Genomic DNA, 6,114 nt, shown 5'->3' on the forward strand with positions numbered 1-6,114 from the left:
AGGTGTTTTCTATGATCATGCCTTTGTCATTCATGAGGAAAGATCTCCCAACATGTAAGCACTCACCATAAGAAAGCAGCTGGTGGCTCAGATTATATGTGCACATTAGTGTGCTGCAGACAAAATGTCTGCCAACGGTCGGCAATACACTTGGGTAAGACTGCCAAACTACAATCCATTTCTCATCCAAGTGTTCAGGACATGTTTCTCATAATGAATTTTAAGGTCTTTTTCCAGCTATACCAGTCAATAATGAAACACAATCTTCTAGTTATTAACTTCAGCACACAAAATCACCACTACGGGTGATCTTCTGTTGACCCCATGCCTAGGCTTGGCTTTCCTTGATGCAATCAGAGTCAGTTGGTAGCAATACTGTTTTAGCGCACAACACCCAGGTTTTGTCAGGGTCAAAATATACAAGAAGCCCCTGAAGAAACGAGGAATGAACCTTGGCTTAACATTTTGTTAGGTGAAAATCCAGTAACGAATCCTCTGGAACATTCCTTTAGTTTAGGTGGAGAGGATTTGCATTATATTTACCATCCACACGGGCCTTACTTGCCCTGTCGCCTCATTTACTTTTATCAGTTGTTTTGTTTCCCAGGGACAAGATATAGCAGTGGCCACCTGAAATAAAAGAGAAGAGATTTCATTCTGAAGACTAGTAATTTGTTGTTGTGATTTCTACAGTATATTACACTGCAAGCCCATCTAGGCCCATAGTGATCATAGTTTTGCATCGCCCTTGCGCCATGCAAGGGGGCACAAGAGCAACGCACCCTAAAGTCAGATTAATCTGATAAATCTGGTGTAATGCAAGGCAGCCCAAATCGCTTCCTTGCGTTACTGTGCCCCATGGAGGCGTTCCACCGGTGGAGCGTGGGTGTTCCCACTCATTCACCCATGAATTTTGGGGCATTCCCAGATTTACCATTAGTGGTAGACCTGGGAATCCATCAAAATGCTATGCTTCCCTAGGGGAAGTGTAACAAAGAGAAATATCTTTATTTCTCTTCATTGTTTTCCTCTTTACGTGTGCTGCATTCTGTACCACACATAGAAAGAGGAAAATGCCTCTGAGGATTGTTTTTATTTCAGAATGGTGTCCCTTCCTGCACAACAACAATCCTGCCTGTAGTGCAGGCACCTTGCACCATGATGCAAAGGTGTCTGCATTGGTGCTAGGCAGCCGAAAGTGAACCAGCACGTGGAAAGGGCAGGAATGAGCTATATAATGGTAAATACGGTGCATTCCTGCCCTTTCATGCAGCGCAGCAAGGTGGCTTGCTGCATGAAAGTATGGTAAATCTGGGCCACACTCTGGTAAAATGTCAAATGTTATAGACACTTCTACAGCAAACTTCCATCAAAAGTCATGTATGGTCTGTTGGTAATATTGATCTCGGTTGTGACACCTTATATAAGTCTATACCTTCTCTTTATCCAACCATCAATATTTAAAGATTGCTTAATAGTTTCATCACTGTTGGCACCACGTTCACGCATTTTGCCATACACAATGGCCAGGGAAAATGGTGGACGGCTCACTTGCTCAAATGGTCAAGGATTTTATGCATTTAAATAAATTTAGATTTAGAGGTTTTGCAGAAACAAGTCCTTGTCCCACATCACTGAATAAGTTACAGTGCATTCCCATATAGGGTACAGAAACGTACCTGGTGCTACTCAGCTACTTATACAAGTTAGAGAATGAAGTATGAGTCCTAAAGTGAACAAATACAATCTCTTAGGACTCCATGTAAAATGTTCATTAGACAATTTAAAAGAGGAATAAATAGCTGCTTCTTTGGGTATTCTAATATCTTGGCCCATATTTATACTTTTTGGTGCAAAACTGCATTCTTGCAGTTTTGCACCAAAAAGTATAGCGCCAGCTTGTGTCATTCTACAATGCCAGCTGGGCACCTTATTAATAGAATGTCTCAAGCCGATGCTAAACTTGGGCTAGCATCTTAAAAAAAGACGCTAGCCAGATGAGGGTGGCGATAGGGAAGGAGGGGGTTGTGTGTCAAAAAATTACGCTAGCATGGTTAGAGGCAAACAAATGTCTCTAAACAGATTAGTGCCATTTCCTGGAGCACAACCACCAAAAACATGACTACTGCTTTAGGAAAGATAGGAGTCATGCCCACCACCCCAGTGGCCAGCTGTAGGAGGCAGGCCTGGTTTGTAGTGGGTACCTAAGCTACTTACACCTTATACCAAGTCCAGTTATCCCTTATTAGTGAAATGTAGTCAGTGTCTAGAAGCCAGGCTTTCTAGGGGTAGAGTGGATACACGCCAGGGCCTAACTAGGAGACATGCAAAGTTCATGCAATACCACTGTAGTCACACAGTACTCACACACATGAAAGAAAATACTCTGTGTAAAGGTACTTTATTTTGGTGACACAAATGCCACAAAAACCATAGGGACTATACTCTCTTAGGAGGTAAGTAATACACAAATTATATACACTAGTATGCAGAAATAGGTGTAAATACAGTTAGAAAACAGTGCAAATAGTGAAAATCATAATAGTTAGAAATGGGTCTAGGGGGAACACAAACCATATAGTAAGAAAGTGGAATGCGAAAGTCGGTTGGTTTCCCACTTAGGCAAGTGTAGTGTGTAGCGGGGCTCTGGGAGTATTAGAAAACACTGAAGGTAAGTAATAAAACCCACCCCAGAACCCAGGAAGGCCGGAGTAAATCACAGTAACTTTCCTAGAACACACAAGAACATGAGAAAGAAGACATTGCAAGAACCAGAAGAGACTGCAAGACACCAACAAAGGATTCCTGGACCTGAAGACCAGTGGAAGAAGGCGACCGAGCGCAAGAAGCACTGAAGAGTCCATGGAGGATAGGAGCCCCAGGTAACCCGGATGTAGGTGCAAAAGGAGAACCACTGGTGAAGAACAACAGTCAATACTGCACCCAAGAAGACAGATGCGGGTTCCTGGTTGGTTCAGATGATGTCCCATGCCGGATGGATGATTGCTGTCTGGTTTGTGTCGCTGGATTCAGCCAACAAGCCTTGGCACACGCAAAGCATGCAGTTAGCGGAAAATGGTGCTGCCCGGGACCAGGAGGGACCAGATAGACTCTATCCAGGAGGGGAAATGAGAGGGGCCCTCAGCAACTCAGAGAGCCCACAGAAGACCTGGCAGCACACACAGGAGTCCCACAACACAGGGACATGGAAGTTGCAGAAGAGGCCCACGCACACTATGACAAAGGCTCCCATGCCGCCAGAGAACCACTCAGGAAGCTGTGCGTCACAGGATAGAGTGCATGGGGCCGGAGCTTCATGATACATGAAGGACTTGGAGGAAGTATGCCAACAAGCCTTTCGAACTGCAAGACACGCGGTGCACCTAAGTAGAGTCTTGTGTGGGGAGGCAAGCTCTTACCTCCACCAAAGTTGGACAGTAGGACGTCAGGACCATCTGGACCACTTCAGTCCACCACCCAAGATGCTGGATCCACTCACTTAATCAGGAGAGGGGAGCCAAGCCACCGGTCATCGCTGCAGTGGGTTACCTACTGAAGCAGGGAAGTGACTCCTTCACTTCAAGGAAGATTCCTTTGTTCTTCTGGTGCAGGCTGAAGCCAGGCAGTCCTCGGAGGATGCACAACCTCAAAACAGTTGCAGTTGGTGGCAGGAGCTGAAGTTACAAAGTTGCAGAAGTCGTCTTTGCTTCTTTGTTGCAGTTTGTAGAGTTCCTGGGGGGTCCAGATGTAGTTTCTTCAGTAAGAAGGTGAAGTAAAGGATGCAGAGGACTCCTGCTGGAGTCTTGCAATCTGAATCTGAAGAACTACCCAAGAGAGAGACCCTAAGGGCCGTATTTATACTCCGTTTGCGCCGAATTTGCGTCGTTTTTTTCGACGCAAATTCGACGCTAAACTAACGCCAACTAACGCCATATTTATACTATGGCGTTAGAGGCGTATAGCGCCAAAGTTCCCGGAATGTGCGTCATTTTTTAGCGTGAACCCCTTCCTTGCGTTAATGATATGCAAGGGAGGCGTTCCCGTCTAAAAAATGACTCCCAGGCCTTTACGTGGTATTTATACTCCCGGGCAAAAGAGACGCCCGGGAGTGGGCGTGGCTAAAAACGGCACATTTGCGCCGCTTTTTAACGCCTGGGTCAGGCATGGCGTTAAGGGACAAGTGGGCTCAAAATGAGCCCAGAGTGCCCTCCCCTGCCCCCAGGGACCCCCCCTGCCACCCTTGCCCACCCCAGGAGGACACCCAAGGCTGGAGGGACCCACCCCAGGGACATTCAGGTAAGTATTTTTTTATTTTTTTTTAATAATTTTTTTTGGCATAGGGGGGCCTGATTTGTGCCCCCCTACATACCACTATGCCCAATGACCATGCCCAGGGGACAGAAGTCCCCTGGGCATGGCCATTGGGCAAGGGGGCATGACTCCTATCTTTACAATGATAGGAGTCATGTTGATGGGGGATGGGCGTCGTTAAAAAATGGCGCAAGTCGGGTTACGACGATTTTTTCGACGTAACCTGACTTGCCCCATTTTAAGACGCCCATGCGCCATTTTCCCCCTACGCCGGCGCTGCCTGGTGTACGTGGTTTTTCTCGCGCACACCAGGCAGCGCCGGTCTGCTTGCGCCGGCTAACGCCATTCAATAAATACGGCGCCCGCATGGCGCTTCAGAATGGCGTTAGCCGGCGCAAAACTTTTTGACGCTAAACTGCGTTAGCGCAGTTTAGCGTCAAAAAGTATAAATATGGGCCTAAATACCCCTGAAAGGGGGATTGGTCAGCTACACAGGTAAGCACCTATCAGAGGAGGGCTCTGACGTCACCTGCTGGCACTGGCCACTCAGATGATACCAAAGTTCCCTGCCAACTTTGAATCCAAGATGGCAAAACCCAGGGACCCTCTGAAGGAGCTCTGAGCACCACCCCAGGGGGGGTGATGGACAGGGGAATGGTCACTCCCCTTTCCTTTGTCCAGTTTCACGCCAGAGCAGGGACTGGGGGGCCCTGAACCGGTGCAGACTGGATTATACAAGGAGGGCACCAAATGTGCTCTTCAAAGCATTTCAAGTAGGCTTAGGAGGCTACTCCTCCCAAGCCTGTAACACCTATTTCCAAAGGGAGAGGGTGTAACACCCCTCTCCCAACGGAAATCCTCTGTTAAGCCTTCCTGGGCTCGAGCTGCTTGAGCAACAGGAGGACAGAAACCAGTCTGTGAGGTGGCAGCAGCCGGGGCTGCCTGGAAAACCTCAGAAGGCTGTAATGGCAGTACTGGGGGTCCTCGAAGGAGCCCCCAGAGTGCATGGAATCATACAACCAATGCTTTCAAAAGCTTTGGGGTATGATTCCAACGTGTTTGATACCAAACATGGCCATAATCGGAGCTACTATTGTGAAGCTGGACATAGGTGGTGACCCCGCACTCACGGAGTCCGGAAAAATGGTACTAGAGATCATAGGGGCACCTCTGCTAGTGCAGGGGTGCCCTCACACACAGGTACTCTGCACCCAGCCTTCAGGGCTAAAAGGCCTGCAATAAGGGTGACTTATAAATAACCTGGTGCAGTGTAAATGGCAGTGAAAGGGTGCATGCACCATTTCACACAGGCTGCAATGGCAGTCCCATAGAAGCCTTTGCATGGGCTCCCCATGGGTGGCAAAAGAAATGCTGCAGCCCACAGGGATCCACAGGAACCTCCAGTGCCCTGGGTACCTAGGTACCTCATACTAGGACTTATAAGGGGGCACCTGTATGCCAATTATGCGTGGAATTCTGTGAGAACAGTATCCAACAACCACATTTAGAGGGAGAGAGCATAACTACTGGGGTCCTGGTTAGCAGGATCCAAATAGACAGAGTCAAACACACCGACAAACAGGCCAAAAAAGGGGGTAAACAAGCTAAAAAGAGGATACTTTTCTACACCACCACAGGGGACAAGTGTCACCTGGGCATGGCCATTGCACCCTGTGCCATGCAGGGGCCCTAAGTTAGGATCCCCGATGGCAAAAACCATGGGAATGGGTCCCCCATCTTCCGGTGTCCCTCTGGTGGGGATGTTCCTGGGGCTTGGGGAGGGCACCTGTGGACCCATTCTGT

The sequence above is a fragment of the Pleurodeles waltl genome, chromosome 5, assembly GCF_031143425.1.
Source record: "Pleurodeles waltl isolate 20211129_DDA chromosome 5, aPleWal1.hap1.20221129, whole genome shotgun sequence".
In the NCBI taxonomy this organism is placed as follows: Eukaryota; Metazoa; Chordata; class Amphibia; order Caudata; family Salamandridae; genus Pleurodeles; species Pleurodeles waltl.